This window comes from Lissotriton vulgaris, unplaced genomic scaffold (genome assembly GCF_964263255.1).
Source record: "Lissotriton vulgaris unplaced genomic scaffold, aLisVul1.2 SCAFFOLD_2063, whole genome shotgun sequence".
Classification (NCBI taxonomy): domain Eukaryota; kingdom Metazoa; phylum Chordata; class Amphibia; order Caudata; family Salamandridae; genus Lissotriton; species Lissotriton vulgaris.
The window spans coordinates 284,249-300,220 of NW_028254719.1; the positions used below are offsets into that span (position 1 = coordinate 284,249).

Below are 15,972 nucleotides of genomic sequence, written 5' to 3' on the forward strand. Positions count from 1 at the left end.
GTCTCTCTGTCTCATCAACTGTGGGTTAGTTTCCTGTTGTATTTGATTCACTTCATAGGTAAATACTATTATGATTCTTAAAATCCAGGAAGACAAAGGTTGTTGATGAATCAGACTAGTCGGATTTTACGTCCTGCAGATTAGTGCATCACAATTTGGCCTTCCTTTTTTATACCCATATACACAATAAAACCACGATTTTTCCGACCAAACAGAGAAATGTACATTACAATATTAACTGGAGTCTGAATGTTCATTGGGACAAAACTTTAGAATTTGAATGTCTACGCAAGTGCGAAAAAAAGTTTTGTTAGAATATTTGTGTTTGTTTTCTGCTACTGTTACATCGTAGCTCTTTCCCATTCAATACTTAGTGGGTATCAAGTCAGCCTTTGCAGTCTTTTTACTACCCAAACAAGGGGAACATAGGAGCACTCTATGTGTTTATGTGTTTGCTTTAAGGTCCATGAAAGCCTTAGGTAGGCCACTGCTTGTCACCTGGAAACTAGACCACAAACGGAATCTAGAGTTGTTATTCCAAAGGATTGTACGGCATGGCCACCTCTGATACGCTTATGTATTGCCCCTCTAGTGCTGCGGAAACAATAGAAATCAACTGGTGTTCTTAACTTTGTGGGTAGATTCTTGAGACATTTTGACTCAGAAAGGGAGTGGGACGAGGCAATATTTGGTGCCTTAGGCCTAGGCGATAAGATTGCACAGCACTTGCTACAGAAGATTTTGCATTGTTTCAGCAGGTCATCTTGATAGCAGAGAAAACAACATGGGGCCGCCCATGTACAGTTCAAAAATGGTAATGTAGCAATGCATAATGTTGCAGTGTCTGCTACCTAACATTATGCATCTACCTATAATACCCAAACCTGATAATCAAAACAGCAGAATTGACTTTAAAATTCCGAAACAGAAGATGGCGGCTGAAAGTTCTGAGCTCCGTCACCAGCCCCTGCATTATCCGTAAACATCCGGCGCTCTGAGCCTGCAAACTGGGGTGGATACTGTAGTATCGATTCCCCGTCTTCCCCGGAGGTGTACTTTGCTGCCTTTCGGCCCTCGTGTTCCATTGTGTCCTGATAGTCTGAAGCTGCGGAGAGGCCGTGGTCCCCTGGCAGACTCCTGCGGAGCTGGAGGGAGAACTGTGGTGCCTGACAACGGGCCTGATAGGTCCCTGACGGAGAGCTTGGGGGCCTGGAGAGGCGAGGTCTGGCTGTGGTGAAAGGGCTGTGACGCATCTGGAGACTGGAGGAAAAAGGAAGTGGCGTTCCTCTAGTGGAATTGACCACGAGGCTGGGGGACAGGTGCAGTGAGGCGGTGACTTGACCCCCCCGGGTGGGGTTCGACTACAGACCTGGTGCAGGGGAGGCTCCTACACTTAGCGAAGGAGGAAGAGATGGCAGAAGGTGACAGTGGTGGAGTGGGCCTGGGAACTGGGCATTACAGCGAAGGAGGGGTGACCAATAACTGCTGGGAGCTGTTGCCCAGAAATCAGACTTGGACCATGAGGTGAGGTGCTCTGACTGGGCCTGGATGGAGTGAGTGGGGCTAGAAGACAGGGTGATTGTCTAAAGACCAGGAAGTTTGTTTGCCCCATGGTGCTTGTGGACATCACATGAGACATTGGGGAGACTCAGGAAATCTGGGAACAGGCTGCCCCTTGTATTGCAGCTAGTGGATGGAGATGTTGCGGCTCCCAGCGGTAACCCATAGCTGGAAAGGTTGATCTGGTGCAGAGCTATGGGAAGGGAGAAGGCGGGGGTTCTGGCCCAGGGGAAAATAGACAAGTACGCCAGACCTGCCACAGATAAGAAAGAAGATGGCAGGGGTCCCCACTGACTCCACGGCATCCATTTTCAGGCCGTCCTTGACTCCCGATCTACACTGGAGGGCACAATTGGGGAACTCAGTCTCGACCTGTGCCTCCTCCGTCAGGATCTTCGTAACACGATCGAGAGGGTCTTAGAGGCGGAAGGGAGGCTGTCTGTAATTGAGGCCGCTACTAAAACTACTCATGCTATGCTGGCACCCATTCAATGCAGAGAAGGCTTCCTAGAGACCAGAGCTGAAGACACAGACAGCAGGTTAAGGAGGAAAAACATCTGTATAGTGTGGGTTCCAGAGGGAGCCAAGGGGCCATTGCTCACCACCTTTGTCATTTACTGGCTTCTCTTGTGGGTTCCCCAGGATGCATTATCTGCTTGCTTTGTGGTCGAGCTGGCATATACGTCCCTTGCTGCCAAGCTGACCCCAGGGCCCCCCTAGACCGATCATAGCGAGGCTCCTCAACTTCGTTGACAGAGATGCTATACTGCGGGAGGCCCGGACAGATTGGGAGTTGCACTGTGGGTGGGCCAAGGTCATGCTCTTCCCTTGACCACACTATAAAAGTACAGCAGCAGCAACACGCTTTCCAAGCTGTTGAGTAAAAGCTTAGGGTCATGCATATCACATACATGGTACAATTCCTGGCGCGCCTCAAAGTTATCAATAATAACCGAACCTTGTTCTTTGATACTCCAGAAAAGTGCATGGGCCTAGGTGGAGGAACGCCCAGTCCTTATACCTAGGAAACGTGTGTCGCCCACCATTCCCTGTAAGTGCTTGACCGCCTCACCGTGGCGACAGTTGCTGCTATGCACCAAGAGGAACAGATGGCAGCACAGACCCAAGGAGGCAACGCGATACAGCTCAAAATACCAACAATCGACGTCCTTGGATGGCTTCACCAAGGCTTGAAGAGGAGGGGGAGCTGAAGGGCCCTCCAGGTGCCTTGTGCTACCATACCCCCCCCCACCTAGTGTCGTCACTCATGGTGGGCTTAGTGTGCTGTACTGTAGTAACTGACTGGGAGCCGTAGGAAGTATAGCCCCGAATATTGTTTTAACTATTTAGGTATTATGATTAAGTTCTCAGTTCTGCACCAGATGTTTCATGGTGGAAGTGGAGGGTTGGAAGGGAGTATGGCATCCTCTGGTCGCGGAGCTCCAGGGGAGTTGTTATTCTGTATGTTTGGATTTTGGTTTGTTTAATGCACCCCTGGTGCTGGGCCCCATTCAGGTTCCTCTTACATTCTATTTTTTGCATCAACAGTCACAATGGTCAGTGAAGCATGGCAGTTGCCACATGGGAGTATAAAATAATCACCTGGAATGTAAATAGTCTTAAAGACGAGATCAAGCGGGCTGGTCATGACATATGCCAGACTGCTTTATCCAGCGGTTCTCATGCTCTAGGAAACACAACAACTGTTCCTTTCTGAGGTGGTTTAGATATTCCATAGTTTCACTCAGGTTATACTAAGGGATCAGGGGAGTGGCTATATTGCCTGAGAAAATGTTCCCACTGGTAGTGCACGAGGTGCTGGTGGACCACTGGGGAGGTTTGTGATTATACACAGATCTCTAGAAGGGCCTGGCATGGATACTGGAGAGTGTATATGTGATCCCTCAGTTGCTGAGTAAAACGCTGGAGGCGGTGGCCCGGTACTTGGCAGAGGCCGCTCCGGGATTGATGTTGGTAGGGGGTGATTCTAATGTTTTAATGGAACCGGAGGTTGACATGACCTCCATTCCTGGGAGTTGCCCGTTTCACACGCCTTCGGTTCTGGGTGGGAGCTCAGGGTTTGGTAGACGCCTGGCGGTTGCGGCACCAAGTGTCAACACACATAGACCTCCCCCCATGGCTGCTCCTCCCATTTGGATTCTTACTTGCTACCCTCCTCAGAATTAGGATTCGTTATACAGGCTTGCATCCTCCCTAGGGTATTTCAGACCATTCTCTGGTACTGTTGGTGGCTGTGGGTGGATGGTGGGGTGAGCATGGACAGGGGTGGTTCAATGCAAGGTGGTTCCTGTACGGCGACTTTGCAGAGAAGATATCAACAAATATTTTTACATTAATAAAGATGCGCCTTTGTTCCCTACTATTCTTTGGGAGGCATTTAAAATGGTCCTTCAGGGACGGGCATTCTCACATATAAGCGTGCACAACAGGTGTAGGTACGGGAGTTGCTTCTTCTTGAGGGCGAGATTGCTGGCCTTGAGCGGATGGCTCAGGTCTCCCCTTCATAGTCTGTGCAGTGTACTTTTATTCATGCCTGCTTAGACCTTCAACAAAAGGTTTTAGATTCGGCAAAACTGTGCTGACTCCAATGCCAGGGTGTACGAGATGGTAACATATTCCTTTTTGTAATGCAAATATAAATTAATCATGCTTTACACACCTAAACCCTACTATACAAAACCTATTTTTGGAAAGAAATATCATTATGTTCCTACTTTGGCTTCAGTGTACTTTGCCTCTTGAATAAGCTTTCGACTCCATTGGTGCAAGGACAATGTAAGTCTGGGCTCTCATCCTGTCCCGTTTGGACTATGGCAATGCCGTACTGGTGGGAAGCCTGGGCTTCCTCATTAAGAAATTTCAGGTTGTTCAAAATTCGGCGGCCAGACTGCTCTTTGGGCTGACATCCAGGCACAGTGTGCGCCTGCATTTGCGTTCCTTGCACTGGCTTCCAGTTGACTCACGGCTGAAATTTAAGATGCTGACCATCGCTCATAGGGCCCATTAATTGCTTGGCCCCATCTACTTGCAGACGAGGTTTACTTTTTATACGCCAGGAAGACAGCTGCCCTCTACCGCCCAGTGGCTGCTACAGACCCCTAGGTTCAACCGCCAAAGGCTGGGTGGTGTCTCGTTTGTGCGAAAAGCCAGTTTGGCTTTGAACTTGTTGCCCTTGGTTCTCAGGTGTATCCAGGACCCATTGCTTTTTAAGAAAAAACTGAAAACGTTGCTTTTTTAGTTGCTGTTCTGTACTTATGGTGGTCCTTTCCTTTTGTTAGCGCCGGGACACTTTCGAGTAGCAGTGCGCTGTGTAAATTAAATATAACATAACATGTATTAAAGTATTCCTCAAAAAATTAGTTCTGATGATGTTAGCCGAGAAACATCCTCATTAAAAACGATTATTCTAGTATACTCTTCAAAGTGTTACAAGAAACAGATTAAACAACTCAGGCATTTAAAATCAATGTGGCATGTTTGATTACATTTGTTTAGAGATAGTAGTATATGAAACTTGTCCTGGGAAGCTTTTATCAATGAACTCAGAGTAGTGCCAATTCAAAACTCCCACTTGGATTAGTATTTCTGTAGTAGGGGATCTCTGTGTATAATAACAAACACGGAGGGGGTAGGGTCCAAGGGAATATTTAAAGACCAATACACAGTTATAGCCCCTTAAGCAAGACACTATATAAACAAGAAATAACTGTGGGTCTGGAATAACTATTAACTCTGTATTCAATCTGTGTCTAATCTGCAAATTGTGTGAATTCAGTGAGATACATCGGGACTGTTCACAATGTGATTATGTTCCCATCAGGTACACACTCTGAACCGCCCTTGTAGTCATCATTTGGGCCATTTCACAAGGTGGTATGTCCACGCTGTAGGCATAGGTATTCTAGATAGTGGTAACTGGAAGCAGTGCTAAACAAAAATATGTGAGTGAAGGTGCTTTTATTAAAATTGGATAGTGGGTGCACAAGTAATTTTATTAGAAAGCAGACCACTTCCAAGATTAAAAACATAAAGTGCAAAGTAACAGTAGTTCATAACAAATATCTACTGCATGTATGGTAAGGTCGACATGTTTCTGCAGTTGATAGATCCTAGCGGTATCTCCTGCTTCCTCAGGACCAATATTCTACTTTGCTACTGCTTCAAAAACGAGTGAGTGCATAACAAATCAAAAAAATATCAAAGATATCACCTGATTCAGTCCTCTCACTACTCCTTTGAGGTAAAACGGATATCCGCATACAAGAAGTACCATGCAGAGAGGACACAATAAAAGGAAAACAGAGGAAGTGAGATAACATGTTAATAAGAAAGTTATCTCTCACATGAGTTTTATTATAGCATAATAGCCCATGACTCGTGTGTTGAAAAAACATTACCCAACCCATTCTTATTTGGATTCCCTCTCACTCACCTTGAGTATGAGAGGCAGGCGCCGCTCCTCACTTGGCTACAGCTCAGGAAAATGGGGCACCGCTCTAATAAAAAACCATAAGGTCGATAGTGAGAAGCTCTCACGACTGCTGCCAAACAAATATTCTGTCTACGCTGATGCTTCTATTCTTATTATCCAGTCTTACATCAGTAAGGCTAAGAGGTCCTGCTGATTACGTAAGGAACAATACTCATGATGTCGGTACGTCTCCGAGCACTCACAAGCATACTCAGATGTCATTTGAAAATATTATTGAAAATTCACTCTCAAATGTGTGTGAAAAAGGTTAAGCAATTTGTAAATCTCCTGAGCAGTATAGGCTAATTCTTAGATGTCATAGGTAATCGTCAGCTCGGTTGTTAGGGAATCAAACTCTATATACCGCATTCGTCAACATCATGATGTATCACGTGCTGGTGGGTAGTGTAATCATTATCATTAGTTAGTACAGTATTTCTGCTTATAGGAACAGGCTCTTTATTGTCACTATGTGCTTGTGTAATCTATTCTGAAAATGATTACTATGTAATTAAGGCAATATTCAGAGCAAGATAGTCAATTGCCTTTCAAATAATGTGAACCTAAAATTAGTTAATTATTTACAGATAATAATTGAATACACTCAATAGAAAGTTGTATCGATTGTAGATTTGGATGTACTCTGCTGAACAGAGGGGGCCACCAACTGATCGTATTATGAAGACACACTGTACTGGAGGTCAGCCCTGTTTTTCAGTTCACTTACAATATTATAGCGCCATCCATGGAATGTCTTCGTTTAGGCCGTTTTTATCAGTGTTCAACCGATACACCCATTTCTGCTCCAATTTAAATAGGTGTTTAGTGATGTCTGTGACATGAGGAGGGATCCGTGGTTGTTCCAACACGGTCCAGACGAAATCAGTTGGTTTATGTCCTACCTCCAGAAAATGGTTGGTAAGGCGGGTCGTCTGCTTTTTACACCTAATCGTGCTTTTATGTTCCGAGATCCTTGTTTTTTTATTTTCCTCGTCGTCATCCCGACATATTTCAATGAACAAGGGCATGTGATCAAATAAATGAGGTTGTTGCTATTGCAGTTGGTGAATCGTTTTTGTTCCCAGCGCCGCGATGTGCCTATGTCAATGCTCGTAGAGCGAGTGGTTTGTGGACAGGCAGCACAATTCCCGCAAGGGTGATGGCCCTCAACAGGTGGTTGTCTCACAACGTGCCCACCTGATGGATCTTCTTTGCTCCTGGTCTGGTATGTACTAAACGATCTCTCATACTGGTGCCTCTCTTATATGCAAAAAGAGGCTCCGGAAGTGTATCCGGACCAGTGTTTAGGATCTTCAAATGTTTTCTCACGATCTTTTGTATAGCATTAGACCTTTTGGATTTCCGAATCAGTTTCTTAGGGTATTTCTTCTCTAAGAGCCAGTTCTCTAAAGCTCCTGCATGTTTTTGAAAGCTCTCTTTGGTGGTACAGTTTCGCTGAATGCGCAAAAACTGCCCAAAGGGCAAGTTGTCCCGCAGCGCTTTTGGGTGACAACTATCGCATTGAAGCAACGAGTTCCGCGCCATGGGCTTCTTGTATAACTCAGACACCAAGCCTCCGGGGGTTGTAATGATTTGGAGATCTAGAAACGCCAAGGTTGATTTAGAGTGTTCAACCGTGATACGCAAAAAAGGGTTCTGTTCATTCAGCCACGAGTGAAATGATTTAAGTTCAGTTTCGGTTCCACGCCACACAACCAGGATATCATCTATGTAACGCTTCAAAACCCTCACAGATGGTAAGTAGGGGTTCGTAGATGATAGTACACTGTCCTGTTCGAACTTGTGGACATACAAATTTGCCAAACTAGGGGCAAAAATGCTGCCCATGCTGGATCCTGACGTCTGGAGGAACACAGTCTCTTCAAAACGAAAGAAATTCTCTGTCATCGCCATAGTGGCCAGCTCCATGATGAAAGATACAGGTGTGATGGAGTCCCACTCTTGTTCTCATAATAACGTCTCGATTACTTCTAGAGTCTCATTTTGTGGTATCAAGGTATAGAGGGACTCTACATCAAAAGACACCAATATATCTGTGATGGTATCGAACTCGATGTTGGGAAGAATCCTCAGAAGATCCTTAGTATCTTGTATGTAGGTTGGCATCAATTTTACCAACGGTCGCAAGAAAATATCGACGAATGTCGATAAGGGTTCCAGAAGTGACCCGATGCCGGAAATTATTGGGCGTCCTGGGGAAGGGCGTTTTTCTTTGTGAACTTTCGGGAGCACATAAAAATATGGCATCACCGGGTTAGTTGTACATAAGAAAGCAGCCTCGTTGACAGTGATCCAGCCTTCGGATAGTGCCTCTCCAACAAGATGCCTGATGTAATGTAAATGTAAATGTATTTGAGCTTATATAGCGCACAGCTACCCACAAAGGGTTTCCCGGCGCTTGCTTAGGGAACCCGTCCTGGTATTCCCCTGTGAGATAACCCCCGGCAGGGTATCCACAAGGTGAAAGCCAGGCATCCCTCCGCGAGGGGCCGTTGTGGAGATTAAGCAAGCTATTGCCCAGAGTCGCAGAGTGTGAACCCGTGAGTCGAGAAGGCACCGGAGCGAGAATTATCGAGTCCGTGGAATTTTTGAGCCCAAGACCCGCCGAGGCGGGGAATTGAACCCTGGTCCAGGGCCGATCTCAGCTTCCGGGTCTGCCGCCTCTAACCCCTGAGCCACACTTCTCCACGCTTCTGATGCTGTTAGAAAGTCTTTCTGTGGGGTCTTCTGGCCATGGACTATAGGAGTTAATGTCATTAAGTTGTCTTAGACATTCCTCTCTGTATGTGATAGTGTCCATAAGCACCGTGGCGCCCCCTTTGTCTGCGGGCTTGATTGTCACTGAGCCGTCTTTCGCCAGTTTAGATAAAGCTTCTTGTTCTTTCTTCGGAAGGTTCATGAATGGTTTTTCAGTTTGTCGTGTTCTATCTAGGACCCCGATCAATACTGTGACCTTATGCCCTTATACGGCTATAATCCATCTATACCCCTATAATGGCATAAACGATCAGAGCCATATTTCAGAAATTCGCCTCTGCAGCTCATTACAGTATATGACACAGCAGAAGCCACTATCTTAGATTCCTAGATTACACACCGAGTTCTTTCAACAGATTAAACCCCCAGCAACCTGGGAAAGCCCAGCTTGCTTTGTTTTCATTAGTAATAGAACTCTAATGAGCACTGTAAGAACGACCAGTTCTTAGTGACATCTTTATTGACGTCTTATGTCCAAAAACTTACGTCAAACAAGGCACCTTCCAGGTATAAATAATACCAATGTTGCCTTAAGCAAACACAGCTATGGTGGTGGTGAATTCAGGAGCAGAACAGCTGTCCCTTGCAGAGCCCAGCAGATGCGAGAAGCCCACGGACGCTGCCCCTCCTCCTCCTTGACGAGCTGAGAAAGACGCTGTCTTTTCTCCTGCCGGGAAAATCCAGCTCCGGCGTTTCCAGCCTACCCTTGCGGGTAACTGGGATATCGAGTCCTGAGAGGAGATACAAGACCTCCAACATTCTATTCCAGAGGTACAGTGTTGACTTAACCCTTAGAGAGAATTCTTGAAGCAAACCCTTGGCAAAACCAACTTAACTTAAACTGCTACTTACTTACTCCCTCCCAAGTATTAGGCTTATGTCAGGTACACTGGGGTAGGCGTAGTTAGAAGCATCAGTTGAGGACGTTAGCTAAATGTATATATAAATGTATATATTTTATTCATTTTTACTATTGTATGGCTAAGAAACCATATCAATGCTTTTACAGTACTATTTCGCAATCCTCCTTTTACTGTACGCACTTTTTATAATAACAAGTCTTGCAATTGTGGCAATTCATTTCTCTTGCATGAGAAGAAAGACTGTTCAATAAATAATACCTTTTATTGAAAACGCCCGTCTCTCTATTCTCTGCATCCTGGTGAAAGTAATTCTTGCACAACTGACTGAGTGAAATAGCTGTCTATTGTTTCACACAACTCTAGAGATTGACTCTTATTCTAAGGAGCAAAGTTGTCATGTTTATGCGGTTGTTGGAAAACTGAATCCCTTCTTGTCTGAGCCAGGGGAGCTGATCACTTCCTATTCAGTCAAGAAAGTTTCCAGTGACCTCTGAGCTAGTTGGTACAAACCCAATTAAGTCTAACATAGTCAGTAGAGACCTGGAAGACCGCACTTCTACGTCTACACTGCTGTTTATGTTATTCCAATGCGCAGGGCCTATAGGGAAAATAGGAACTACACTACAAGTTCCTGAGAACAGAATCTGGATGTCATGTTGCACTGCCTCCTCGAAGGTTATAACCTTACCTGGTATAGTGCTGGGTAAGGGCGTGAAAGTAGAGGGTTTCTTGAGTCCCGTGTTTTGTTCTCCAATGGGGAGATTCTCAGATTTCAAAAAGAAAAAATGCAATCTGAACTTCCTAAAGAATTTAGCTAGCTCTACTTGAGTCTGAAAGGGATCACCAGTTGTAGTCTGCACAAAACCAAGTTCTCGGTTTAATACTTGAGCTTCAATGGAAGTGAGCTCTCTGGAGCTCAGGTTAATGATCAAACTGTCCCTGAGCTCGTTCCTGCTTGGTCTTGAGGTATTTGCTTACCGTTCCGTAAGCCCATCGATTGTGGGGGGATGTTCCACTGCACTTGTCCTCTGGAGGTTCGTCTTCTTCCTCGTGTCCTTCCTTGGCCAAAGCCTAAAAAAGGCTGCATATTCTGGCCCTGGTGGAAAGACATCGGGCCAAATGGGCCCATAGGTTGTGGTGGAAAAGGGCCTCCAGTCATCCATGGGTTAGGTGACCACCATGGATTGAATTGATTAGGGCCGTAGTTGTGGCCTCTCCAGTTCTTCCTGTTGCCTCTACCACGTTGTTGGTTGGTAGAGTTAACTTGATTGCTCGAGTCAGAATCGCTAGAGGTATCTTCCGAAGTTGAGGTCCCATACGTGGAGCCACCTCTACGTCCATTCCTGTTGTACGGGGTTGGTACATATGTGGCACTGGTGTAAGGATAGATCTCATCCATAGCAAATTTAGACAAGTCTTTTTTGCACTTCTCAAGTTTGGCGAATAAGATTGAGTCTTTGAACTCTTTGTTGGTCTTATTTCCCTCAACTTGGTTTTTAGTAAACAATTTCCCAGAAATGTTGGTCTTTATTTGACCTTCCAGTACCTGTATCTCAACAAGGATCTTGTCGGCGACCCTCTTTGCGGTTTTGATTATTAAAACGAGCGAGTCGCAAGTGCATTTCCATGCAATCAGCGACCAGTCACATAAAAAATCTTTGTCATCTAGGAAGGTCTTGGGGCGTTAGTGAATATCAGCCCAGAAGGTGCACAGTCACCCCTAAGATATTCAGCCATCGCAATCCCATGGACACACGTGTAGGAGTGACTCTTTTTCAGTATGAGGATCTTAGACCACCCGTCTTCGTTAGTCACTGGTTGGACTGGCATAGACTCTAGCATACTAGGGTTGTCGGTCAAAATAGATTGAATTTCATCTTCGTCAAAGGCTAAGCCTAAATTAATAGCCATTGTTTTATCAGTCAGAGAATAGAAGACAATTGTCAAAAAGGAGATCAGCAGCAATCAAATGAAAGGAACTCACCTCGCTGTTAAGGTTTATTGGTTTTGAATGTATCAGTGGAGCATCGCTTCACACTTGCAAAAGCTACATAAAAATAAATTTAAAGAATAATGAAGGACCCGCAGTAATGCAACTGCACCTAACAATAACAAACACGGAGGGGGTAGGGTCCTAGGGTATATTTAAACACCAATACAAAGTTATAGCCCCTTAAGCAAGACACTATATAAACAAGAAATAACTGTGGGTCTGGAATAACTACTAACTCTGTATTCAATCTGTGTCTAATCTGCAAATTGTGTGAATTCAGTGAGATACATCGGGACTGTTCACAATGTGATTATGTTCCCATCAGTTACACACTCTGAACCGCCCTTGTAGTAATCATTTGGGCCATTTCACAAGGTGGTATGTCCACGCTGTAGGCATAGGTATTCTAGATAGTGGTAACTGGAAGCAGTGCTAAACAAAAATATGTGAGTGAAGGTGCTTTTATTAAAATTGGATAGTGGGTGCACGAATAATTTTATTAGAAAGCAGACCACTTCCAAGATTAAAACATAAAGTGCAAAGTAACAGTAGTTCATAACAAATATCTACTGCATGTATGGTAAGGTCGACATGTTTCTGCAGTTGATAGATCCTAGCGGTATCTCCTGCTTCCTCAGGACCAATATTCTACTTTGCTACTGCTTCAAAAACGAGTGAGTGCATAACAAATCAAAAAAAAATCAAAGATATCACCTGATTCAGTCCTCTCACTACTCCTTTGAGGTAAAACGGATATCCGCATACAAGAGGTACCATGCAGAGAAGACACAATAAAAGGAAAACAGAGGAAGTGAGATAACATGTTAATAAGAAAGTTATCTCTCGCATGAGTTTTATTATAGCATAATAGCCTATGACTTGTGTGTTGAAAAAACATTACCGAACCCATTCTTATTTGGATTCCCTCTCACTCACCTTGAGTATGAGAGGCAGGCGCCGCTCCTCACCTGGCTACAGCTCAGGAAAATGGGGCACCGCTCTAATAAAAAACCATAAGGTCGATAGTGAGAAGCTCTCACGACTGCTGCCAAACAAACATTCTGTCTACGCTGATGCTTCTATTCTTATTATCCAGTCTTACATTGGTAAGGCTAAGAGGTCCTGCTGATTACGTAAGGAACAATACTCATGATGTCGGTACGTCTCCGAGCGCTCACAAGCATGCACAGATGTCATTTGAAAATATTATTGAAAATTCACTCTCAAACATGTGTGAAAAAGGTTAAGCAATTTGTAAATCTCCTGAGCGGTATAGGCACCACTCGTTTCTAAAAAAGTTATGTTTCTTAGCGAGCGCTTCTCATAGAAAGATACTTTACATGGAAAATAGATCTACCTATAGCCCTGGAAGCACCCAAGGGCGGTACACAAACGCAACTCCACTGAAGAGTAAAGCTCAGTACCATCTACAACGATATCGCCAGTTCGATTAGTCTGCTATTATGCCTACCTGTCCGTCGGTACACCAGGCAGGCGTCTGCGCTGTTCGGGGAGGTGCTGCGGTGCCGTGCCGTGCCACGCCGCGCCGCATTTAAAGATTATTCAATTGAACTCCATTGGATCCCTCGTCAGTCTTACGTCTCAATGCGTATGTTCCACAATGCGCAAAAGTGTACCATACGCCCATTGGCCACTTCTCAGATGTCATTAACACGCGTCAACTTGACTCCTGGGAAACGTAGTTATTAGATGGAACGCTGTATGGCGAGTTCGTAAACAACAACATATTTGTGTGTCACATATTATAAAAAGGTATAATTTATGCCATGAGTTTATATAGTGCGCATTTATATAAACTCTGCCCATTGGCTAATTCTTAGATGTCATAGGAAATCGTCAGCTCGGTTGTTAGGGAATCAAACTCTATATACCGCATTCGTCAACATCATGATGTATCACGTGCTGGTGGGTAGTGTAATCATTATCATTAGTTAGTACAGTATTTCTGCTTATAGCAACAGGCTCTTTATTGTCACTATGCGCTCGTGTAATCTATTCTGAAAATGATTACTATGTCAATAAGGCAATATTCAGAACAAGATAGTCAATTGCCTTTCAAATAATGTGAACCTAAAATTAGTTAATTATTTACAGATAATAATTGAATACACTCAATAGAAAGTTGTATCGAGTGTAGATTTGGATGTACTCTGCTGAACAGAGGGGTCCACCGACTGATCGTATTATAAAGACACACTGTACTGGAGGTCAGCCCTGTTGTTCAGTTCACTTACAATATTATAGCGCCATCCATGGAATGTCTTCGTTTAGGCCGTTTTTATCAGTGTTCAAACGATACACCCATTTCTGCTCCAATTTAAATAGGTGTTTAGTGATGTCTGTGACATGGGGGGGGGATCCGTGGTTGTTCCAACACGGTCCAGACAAAATCAGTTGGTTTATGTCCCACCTCCAGAAAATGGTTGGTAAGGCGGGCGCCTGCTTTTTACACCTAATCTCTGTGTATAGTCATAATCTAGTGAATAGTCCCGCTCATGCGCGGGGACCCCGGAGCAATCAAAAATAATCTCTTAATCTGTCTTCTTTGCAGTACTGCATAGACACTTAAGAGAAAATTAAAGACAAATAATGCAGCCTATACATGCAAGGCTACACTGTCCAGTACTTCAACTAGAAATGCAAGGATATTCTAAAAATATCCCCCTTTAGACCTGTCTGCCAGGTTTCACCATGGAGAACACTTCCCCCCTTCACCAAATCCTTGGAATGATAGAGAGGAAGGACAGAACAAACAAGCCCCCATAGGCTGCCATTTTGTGGCTTAAAAAGGGATACCGTGCCTTCAAGGAAACTTTCCAGAACTCTCCTGGTATTCCAGAATGCATAGCAACTTTCAGTTCTTTTTTCCGGCTCCTGCTAGCAGGACCCTGGAGCATTGAGCTCTCCCTTTTTTGGGTTTAGTTTCTACTAATTGTGCACTTTTAGAAGTGTTAGAGTGTGTTCACTCGACGTGTTTTTGCCTTGTCTCATCTGGCTGGAGTTTCTCTGCTGTTTTGGCTGCTCTTTTATCAAATATGCCTGCATTATTTGATAAATGTCCTGAGTGCTCCAGGAAAAGGCAAAATCGGATCCTCACAGGGTGTGCATCCTGTGCCTGCCTTCTTCTCATGTTCCTGAAGAGTGTTATATCTGTCTGCAGTTCCCTAAAAGGACCCTCAAGGACAGGGAGAAGACCAGGCTCCAAGGCTTGGAGCTGAGAAGGCAGCAAGGACAAGGTGGGTCTGGGCATGAAGGGGCTTCTTCCTCTGCCCGTGCGTGGGCCTCTGGGGAGCTCCCCAGTAAAGAAAAGGCCAGAAAACGCCACCGGTCTCCGTCAACGTCGATACTCTCGACGTCGGCGTCGAAAGGAATGACCGCAGCCTGTTCCCCATCTCCCCGGGGCTCCGGGTTGAAGCGTCGTCGACGACCTCCGACGAGGCCGATGTCGAGGACTGGTTCGTCGTCGAGCTATCATCGACATCGAGAGGGGTCAAGACGCCGGCGCTCGCCGTCGAGGCGACACCGCCGGTCACAATCAACGTCGACACATAAGTCAGCGACGTCGAGACGAAGATCGTCGACGTCGAGGAGATCGCCGTCGTCGAGGAGACGATCGACGTCGAGGAGACGGCCGTCGACGCAGAGCAGACACTCTTCGGCGTCGAGACAACGTTCGTCGACGTCAAGGAGACGTTCGTCGACGTCGAAAGGACTCTCAGCGTTGAGGAGGAAAACTAGACGTTCTAGGACTAAGACGGATTCCTCAGTTTCAGCGAGCACGCGGTCGCTGCGGCGCCGTCGCTCGTCCACGAGGGGGAGGGTGTCTAGATCGCCCCCTCTGGCCAGAAGAAGAAAAAAAGGAGAGTGGGACAGTCTCCGGGCTCGGAGTACTCTCAAGTGTACTCGCCCTCCAAAACGAGGTCGCCCACACCTCCTCCTTTACCCGGGGATCCTCCTCCACAACCTCCTACGCCTCCACCACCTCCGGTTCCTCCTCACCACCCTCCTCCACCGGCTCCGCCGTGGTCTGTCTCGATGCCTTATTTGCCTACGCCGCCTACGGGGCTTCTACAGCCTAGGCTCCCGGCTCGGCCTCCACAGTGCCCTCCTTTCCGGCCCGCGGACCGTCCAAGGCCGCGGAGATCGAGGTCTCGCTCAAGGTGGAGAGATAGGTCTAGGAGTCGCCATCGCTCATCTACGAGATCCAGATGGCGCTATAGGAAAGACAGATCTATATCCCGCCACACAGACTCGTCCAGTGCCAG

At 45.7% G+C, this 15,972-nt stretch overlaps 1 protein-coding gene across 1 annotated transcript in view; it reads left to right on the forward strand.

The window, feature by feature from the left end:
• The window catches only part of SPO11 (SPO11 initiator of meiotic double strand breaks), a 367,632-nt gene that overhangs the window by 259,960 nt on the left and 91,700 nt on the right, over positions 1-15,972 (forward strand). The window lies entirely within an intron of this gene.